The sequence below is a fragment of the Talpa occidentalis genome, unplaced genomic scaffold, assembly GCF_014898055.3.
Source record: "Talpa occidentalis isolate TD23 unplaced genomic scaffold, MPIMG_talOcc4v2.1 talOcc4.8, whole genome shotgun sequence".
NCBI lineage: Eukaryota > Metazoa > Chordata > Mammalia > Eulipotyphla > Talpidae > Talpa > Talpa occidentalis.
Genome location: NW_023605194.1, coordinates 63,126,213 through 63,135,361, shown reverse-complemented (window position 1 = coordinate 63,135,361; position 9,149 = coordinate 63,126,213). Strand labels below are relative to the sequence as shown.

Sequence of the window (9,149 nt, the reverse complement as noted above, 5' to 3'; positions counted from 1 at the left end):
TCTTAGCTCATTTTAACATCACCTTCAAGTAAATGACTTTTAGATATCTAAATCTAATATGAATGAGTCTTGTAAACTATAATCCAACAATGAGTCAAAGTTCATCTGCAAGTGAGAACAAAGCTTTTATTTGGGGTTTTTTGGGGATTGCAATCTGGGAGACACTACTTGGGCCATGCTGTGCTCCAGTGTGGGGGAAAATATAGGAAATGCCATATATGGGTACACTAGTAAATTCTTTATTTTTTTTTAAAGATTTATTTATTTATTTATACAAGAACTGGGGTACAGGCCAGATTCGTGGGAGAGTGAGAGGACTCACCAGAGACAGAGTGGGGAGCAGAACAAACAGACTGACGAAATACACTGCTGAGGGGAGCAGTGGGCAAGACAGGAGAGGTCTGTCGCGCCATGTGGGACCCTCGCCATCCGGCCGGGATAGAACCGGGGCTGCAGAGGCTGCGGACAGCTTCACAGTGCGGTGCTTAACCAACTGCACCACCAGGGGAGGCCCACTAGTAAATTCTTTTTTTTTTTTTTTTTTAAAGATTTATTTATTTATTTATACAAGCACTGGGTACAGTTAGAAGCGCGGGAGGGTGAGAGAATTCACCAGAGCCAGAGCGGGGAGCAGAGCAGGCGGAAGGACCGAAGCACACTGCTGAGGGGAGCAGCGGGCGGCAGGAGAGGTCTGCGCGCCATGTGGGACCCTCCTCCGGTGGCCGGGGAGCAGCCGGGGATCGAACCGGCGCTGCAGAGGCTGTGGGCAGCTTCGCAACCCAGCGCTCAACGGCTGCACCACCGGGGAGGCCCCCCACTAGTAAATTCTTTAAAGGGGGGAAGAAAACATGTAAAAGAGAAGGGTGCTTGCTTGCTAGTGCATTGAGAGACTACAGATGGCCACCCTTTCAGTATGTCCTCATGTGGCTTTTCATCAGTGTGTATGTCGGGGAAAGTGCAGAGAGAGATAGATGGAGGGAGATTTTTGGTGTCTATAGGGATGCTAATCTTATTTGATTGTGGGTTCACCGTTAAGACCTCATTTAAGGGCTTCCCTGGTGGATCAGGCATTAAAGTCTCAGTGCTATCAAGCTATTGCCAGCCACTGTGGCATGAGTTAGATCCCCAGCCAGGGAGCTAACCCACATGGCACAGCAGACCTCTTATGTCTCGCCTGCTGCTCCCCTCAGCAGTGTATTGGAGGAAAGGATAGAAAACCTAAAGGAGGCATCACAAGACTAGCACCTAACTCACACATGGTGGGGGGGTAGAAGGGATTAGTGTAAGACATTAACCCAGTTAACAGAAAGCAAACCTTTAGCATCAGAGCCCAGATCAGGAGGTGCAAAACCCAGAAACTATCAGACTGCTCTAGGGAGTGTTAGGAGCACAGACCTGAAGATGAAGATATGGAGATTAAGGAACAAACCATGCACGCACAAAGAAGAGCCCCTCCCTACAGAAAGAAGATGATAAAACCGAACACTGCCCCCACAAAGGAGCAGCAGTCCTTCTGCCCACCTGTGCCTATGCAGGTGTGCTTCCTTTCACCAACTCTGTCCCTCCACAGGGCAGCAGCTTTCTGCCTGCCCTAACTTGTACCCTGCTGGGACCTCTCTTCACTGACCTCCCTCAGCAGAGGCAGCTCTCCTCAAGGCCGCCTGCTTGCGACCATGCAGGATTCTCTCAGCAAACCTGTCCATTTTGGGGCACTTCTTCCTGCCTGCTGTGTCTATGCAAGTGTCCTTCACTCTTCTATTCTTTTCTTTTTTTTTTTGTGATCTCGTCAGTTTTAATGAATGGCAGCCACGTCAGTGCCACACCCACTCGGGGTGAGATTTTCTAATAAACCATTTGTTATTAAAACAACTTCCTCGCCTGTCACCCCAAGGTCTATCCCAAGCCAAGGGAAGAGAATACTGAGTGGGCCCCAAGGTTCTTGGGGGAAACCCAAGTTGCTAGGTTCCCTTTGTGCAGGGAGATGGGGCATGAAAGCAATTTCAGTCCCCAAAGAAAGAACTAAGGAGCAAATGTTGCTCCAGGGCAGGCAGTCCTCCTGACAACGGAACTTCATCCTTGGCCCCCAGGTACTGTGCATGGGGCAGAGCGCCCATGGTGTCCTCTGGGGCCCTGGACCCTCCCAGAGCGCCACCCTCCCCTACCACCAGCGGTAGTGGGCCAGGGCCCGGTTGGCCTCAGCCATCTTGTGCATGTCGTGCTTCCTCTTGACCACAGGACCCTGGTTGTGAAAAGCCTCTATTAGCTCCTGGGACAGCTTCTCTGGCATCAGCATCCGCCGGTGCTTCTTCTCCCTACACTCAGTGATCATCCACTTCATGGCCAGGAAGCGGCGGCGCAGGTCAGCCAGAGGCACGGGGACTTGATAGAAATGGGCACCCTTGGGGATGGGTACCAGCCCAATCACTGGCTCACAGTTTTTCAGAGCCTGGTGGAAGACGGTGTAAGGCTTGCGTTCGATGGTTGCCCGTACATCCGCAGAGGCAGCATGGTACTTCTCAAACTGCTTCCGCTTCGCGGCTTCGAGTCTGTCATGAGGGAGCGGGCCAGCACTTTGTTTCCACCTTTCATCATCATGTCGGTGAATTTACTGATCACTGGATCTTCAGACACAGAACTTGCTTTGGTCGCTGGGGCAGCTTTGATGAGCTGAGTCTTTTTGAGCTCCCGCTCATACTTCTCCTCCTTCAGCTCGGCCAAGGGCTTGCGGTAATATTCCTTGTCAGTCTGGGGGTCCCTGTATTCGGGACATAGCGGCTCCACCTCACTTGGGTTAGCCCCGGAAGCCGCAGGACAGCGCTCCGCACGCCCAGCGCCAGGCCGGACCAGCCTCGCGCAGCCCTCACCGCGGGGGCAGCCATCTTGGCGGGGCTCGAGGACCCCGCCAGGGCTGCCCTGGGCGTGCCTGAGCGAGAGACGGAGGCCCAGGGCAAGGCCCCCGCGTCCTGCACCTGCGCGTCTCGCCGTTCGTCTGGCCGCTAAAAGTCCCTCATTCCGTGGCCTAAAGGGAAGAGCCTGACGGAGCCGGCAGCGCTCCCGCGATCCGTCGCCACCGGGCGCCTCTTCTCTTCTTTTCTAATAAACCTGCTCTTTCAAATATAACTAACATCTCTGCCTCGTGGGGAAACTCTGCCTGGGAAACTGGCCGCGTGCTGCTGAAAGGGGAGCTCTGGTGAAACCTTTCCCAAAGTGAACTCCAGGACCCCGCACTCCAAACCCACTGATTCCAAAAACAACATCAAGTGTATTTCAGTGGCTCTGCCTGCTCTGCTCCCCCACTCTGTCTCTGGTGAATATTCTCACCCCCGCCCCTCGCACCTCTGGCCTGCATCCCAGTTCTTGTATGCATAAATAAATAAAAAAAATAAATCTTTTAAGGGCCTCTCCTGGTGGCGCAGTGGTTGAGCGCTTGGCTGCGAAGCTGACCGCAGCCTCTGCAGAGCTGGTTCAATCCCCGGCCCCGGGCAAGGGTCCCACATGGTGCACGGACCTCTCCTGCCACACCCGCTGCTCCCCTCAGCAGTGTATTTCGTCCGTCTGCCTGTTCTGTTCCCCGCTCTGGCTCTGGTGAATTCTCTCACCCTCCTGTGCTCCTGACTGTACCCAGTGCTTGTATTAAAAAAATAATAATAAATAAATCTTAAAAAAAGGGTTTTTTTTTTTTACAAATTTATAGGGAATATAAAAATAAAATTAAAAAAATAAAATAAAATTTTGGACAATTGTGAAAAATAAATAAAATTTTGTTATAAGCAATTCAAAAAAATATATTAGATAAATAAGCGAATAGAGATGAAAAGACAGAAAAACCTAATTGTAGGGGGAAAAAAAAGACCTCATTTAAGCTTAATTACATTCAAGCTTAAATACATTTCAAATAAATGTTCTCCAGGGCCTCCCCGGGGGCGCAGCGGGTTGAGCGCCTCGCTTTGTAGCTGTCCGCAGCCTCTGAAGCGCGGATTTGATTCCCGGCTGGCCAGGGAGAAACCCACATGGCGCGGCAGACCTCTCCTGCCTCACCCACTGCTCCCCTCAGCAGTGTACTTCTGTCCATCTGCCTGTTCTGTTTCCTGCTGCCTCCCGCATCTCTGGTCTGTACCCCAGCCCTTGTATAAATAAATAAATAAATCTTCAAAAAAAAAAAAAAAGTTCTCCAAATTCAGTTAGATTGCGGGTGGGGCAGATTTTCATCTAATTTCGGGTCAGCTACATGGGGGAACAAAGACATCTCATTCCATAACAGATGCCTGCCATTGGATGGATAACTTCAGGTGCTTGATTTGGAAACTATATTCTTTGTCTTTTCTGTGTTGCACACTAATTGTATTCAAGTTCCTTTCCATTAAAGGTCTTATGCTTTGTCTTGATGCTGTGGGTGGCAGAACCTATTTAGAGAAGGCAGGTTTGGGGGTTCTGGGTTGCCCCTCTCCCTGTCCTGTAACATTCTCATCTAAAAGTGGGTACAGTTAAACATATGTGGAAGGGTGGAGCTAACCTGTACATCAACGTTCATTTATACACTAAGAAAGCATCCCCGGCCTCCCAGCCAGGATGTAGAGGAGAGGGCGGCAGATCTTACAGCTCAGTTGCAACTCTGCCCAGATGCAGTCATGCTCGATGACCTCAAGGGGATCTTAGATCTTAGATTAATCTGCCACCTCAGTACTTCCATCTGTCTTTAGAAAGTGGTAGGTACCTAAGAGCATTTTTTGAATAACTACAATGTACCAGATTTGTGCTAGGATGCTCCAATTCCAATTTTGCTGCGCTGGATAGAGACTGGTGTCCCTGTGAGAAAAATTAAAAGGATAAAGATGGGAGATAGGAACTGCCTCTTAAAGCATTCCAAAGAAAAGAAAGGTTAGTTTCACCCACTCGCCTAAAATTGAAATATGCAGATATGTAATTGGGTGGCAGATCTTATGTCGTTTTTCTTTTAATTTCAAAAATACTACAAATACCAAATGTACAATACAGTAGTGAAATTTTCTGGGAATTTGAAATCTGCCCTAAAAATTAACACTTTTAAGTTGTATGTAAAATTTTAACTAATAGAATTCCCCCAATTATTTTATAACTGTTCGGTATGACAAGGCTTAATGCGCTCATGCTTAGTGAATTATAAATGTGCTTATTGCTGTGTGGTAGTGGCACTTCAGCTAGTAAAGAAGAACTATCATGTCAATATGTTAAGAGTGAACTATTTTGTCATTTGCATGTTTTGGAGGATTTGGATTTGATTTGCCTTTTATCAAATATTCATTGTTAAAATCCCATAAAAATGCCACCCTAGCATTCAGACAATCTAGAAGATAATCCACCACCAGAGGGCTGAAAAGAAATTTTAAGTAACATCATGATATATAGTTCCATTGATTTATTGAGTAATGCTTAGAAAATATAAAGCAGCATTTAAAAAATATGCTGGAGTGGGTTTATTTATACTTAACATAAATATATCCTCATGGTTTTATTTAGTCCCTTGGGGAAAACCGGTATGTAATCATGTCATTAACAATTTTTTTTTTAAACTTAAAAAAATTTTTTTTTTAAGATTTATTTATTTATACAAGAACTGGGGTACAGGCCAGCGGCGCGGGAGGGTGAAAGAATCCACCAGAGACAGAGCAGGGAGCAGAACAGGCAGAATGACTGAAATACACTGCTGAGGGGAACAGCGGGCAAGGCAGGAGAGGTCTGCCGCGCCATGTGGGACTCTCCCTGGCCAGCCAGGAATTGAACAGGCGCCGCGGAGGCTGCGGACAGCGTCATAGCACTGCGCTCAACCCTCTGCACCACCGGGGAGGCCCTCATTAACAATTTAAAAAAAAAAGATTTATTTATGCATTCAAGAGCTGGGGTACAGGCCAGAGATTCGGGGGGTGAGAGGATTCACCAGAGACAGAGTGGGGAACAGAACAGGCAGATTGACCTAAGTACACTGCTGAGGGGAGCAGTAGCCGAGTCGGGAGAGGTCTACTGTGCCATGTGGGTTGCTCCCCAGGCAGCCGGGGATCGAACTCGTGCCGCAGGGGCTGTGGATTGCTTCATGGTGCGGTTCTTAACCCCTTGCACCACCAGGGAGGCCCCTCATTTAACAATATTTTTAAACCTCTTAAGCATAATATCTCTGGTGCAGACTGTTCTGGATTGCTATTTACATCGATTGCTTTGTATTGCTTGAATTTTTTCTTTGTTTCTTATATTTCAAGTCAGATTTTAGAATATGTGCATCATTTGAAAAAAATGAGATCATACCTTACATATTTGTGTGCAACTTGCATTTAAATTTTTTTGATATGCTGTGAATTCTTCCATGTTTCTATTTTGTCTCAACAAATGGCCTTAATGGCCAAATAGTTTTCCCAGTTCTCATATCCTATCTTTTGGCTATTTCCGTAGTTTCTATTTTTGTTCCTGATGGGGATGTCTTCCATCAGACATAGATCATTTTGACTAAGCTGTGCACTGAAGGAAACTGAACAAACAATGAACAAAATCTTCCTAAATGCATTAAGTAATTAATAAGACAGTGGTTACTATGATTTGATATGGAGAGAACAGGAATTGCCAAGATGTAGGTTAACATATGAGGCTGCTGAATCCTGGACACACAGGCGGAGACTTCCTTTTAAGAATGGATGAGGTTGGGCTTTCCTGGTGGCGTAGGTAGGGGTTAAATCTTAGCACTGTCACCCTTTAAGGCCTGAGTTCTATCCCCGGCCAGGGAGCTACCCACATGGTGCAGACCTCTCCTGGCTCGCTCGCTGCTCCCCTCAGCAGTGTATTTCAGTAGATTTGCCTGTTCTGTTCCCCACTCTGTCTCTGGTAAATCCTCTCACCCCCCACAACGCTGGTCTGTACCCCAGCTCTTGTATGCATAAATAAATAAATCTTAAAAAAAAAAAAAAAAACTTAAAATATGCATTAAGTACTAATAAAGCATCAAGCCTAGGCCAATCCTTGAAACCTGAAGAACCACTTTGCAACTCTCCCAAGACACATTTTTCATTTTCACATTTCTGAAAAATACTTATACTTAAAAATTAGAGTGCTTTTTCACCTATTTGGTATTTTTCCTACATGGATAGCAGTTTACAATCTGATGAAGTGAAGTGTGATATCCATTTTTCCTCCTGCATTTTCATGCACAAGTCCCTTTTTTCAAATTTACAGTTTTCCCTAAGTTTCCTTTCCACAATAGCAAAAAGGTTCTCAAAGACTCTGATCATATTTTAACTGTATCAAGGAAGGTAATATTTAAAAGAGAATAGTAAAAACCAAACATAATTTAAAACACTGAGGGCCTCACGGGTGGCACAAGGGTTTAAGACGCAACCTATGAAGCTGTCCGCAGCCACTGCAGCATTTCGATCCCTGGCCAGGGAGCTGCCCACATGGCACAGCAGACCTCTCCTGACTTGCCCGCTGCTCCCCTCAGCAGTGTATTTCAGTCGTTCTGCCTGTTCTGCTCCTCACTCTTGTCTCTGTAAATCCTCTCACCCCCCGCATCTCTGGCCTGTACCCCAGTTCTTGTATGTATAAAAAAATCTTTAAAACACTATAATTTAAGGTCTGTATTAAGGGGAATTTGGAAGAACAGGCTATTTTATACCACATTGAGACTATGACTTCAGATTTACCGGCTGGCCTCACTGCATGTGGGTTCTTGTTATTTTGGGTCAAAATCTCAGATTATAGACATCAGCCAATTAGAAAACACGCGACAAAAGGAAAGTCAAAAGCAACAGATGCTCAGGCTTATTCTTATGAGGTTATGAGAGTGGGAGGTATTTATCATTCTAGAGTGCTAAAACAGTCACATGAGTTGTGATGTCTTACGGTATCCAGACTGGTGATGGTTATTATCCAGTGCACAGGGCAGGTGCTCAGTCACCACCCCCTAATTCTGCCATACAACTGTTCAGGATTGGAGTCAGGGATTCTAGGAAAGTTTTTTGAAGGAAAGCCAATACCTTAATCTGTTACCTTCTTTCATTTCTTAGTAGAGATTAGCTATGTTCCCCTGAATTAATGTACACCTCCCTGTTACCTCTGTCCAGTTAACTGTTTCAGGTTACCTTTGGTCTGAATCTATCAAGTAGAATCCCACCTTCTTAAGCCAATAAAGAAAGCATTCATATTGGGCCTCCCTGGTGGCACAAGGGGTTAAGATGCAACCTACGAAGCTATCCACAGCCACTGCAGCATGAGTTCAATCCCTAGCCAGGGAGATACCCACATGGCACAGCAGACCTCTCCTGACTTGCCCGCAGCTCCCCTCAGCAGTGTATTTCAGTAGATCTGCCCGTTCTGCTCCCCACTCTGTCTCTGGTGAATCCTCTCACTCCCCCCACACCTCTGGCCTATTCCCTAGCCCTTATAAGCATAAATAAATCTTAAAAAAAAAAAAAAATCACCATTAAAAAAAGCGCATTCCTATTATCCCCACTATCCCACTATCATATATGGATACTAGTCTTTGGGGGAAAATTGATACAGAGGGCCCTCCCCGGTGGCGCAGTGGTTGAGCACTGGGTTGCGAAGCTGCCCGCAGCCTCTGCAGCGCCGGTTCGATCCCTGGCTGCTCCCCGGCCACCGGAGGAGGGTCCCACATGGCGTGCAGACCTCTCCTGCCGCCCGCTGCTCCCCTCAGCAGTGTACCTCGGTCCTTCTGCCTGTTCTGCTCCCCGCTCTGGCTCTGGTGAATTCTCTCACCCTCCTGGTGCTTCTGACTGTACCCAGTGCTTGTATAAATAAATAAATCTTAAAAAAAAAAAAAAATTGATACAGAACATCGGGCAGCCTCCTGAGCAATGCTTGAGGAATCATTAATCACTGTGTGAAAATCTGGGCTGCAATCATGAGCTCATTTTATAGTAACTTGTGATTTAGTTATGTATTTGCAATCAATTTTCTACTCTCAACTATTATACAAGCTTCTTGTATGAACTCCTAGGATATGGCTGCCTAACTCTAAAGGTATCCTAGTTCCACACCCAACCTCACCCACACCTCAAGGTAATTACACATGACAGTGCATATTAAGCCTGGTTATCCCAAACGTCCTCGAAGTATGGCTTAAAAATTGCTCATATAGGGCCTCCCCGGTGGCGCAGCGGTTGAGCACT

General features: G+C 46.6%; 1 pseudogene; it reads right to left on the bottom strand.

Annotated features, from left to right (window-relative positions):
• Positions 1-696: 696 nt before the first annotated feature.
• LOC119233693 (28S ribosomal protein S7, mitochondrial-like) lies at positions 697-2,879 on the bottom strand (annotated as a pseudogene).
• Between the last annotated feature and the right edge of the window lie 6,270 nt (positions 2,880-9,149).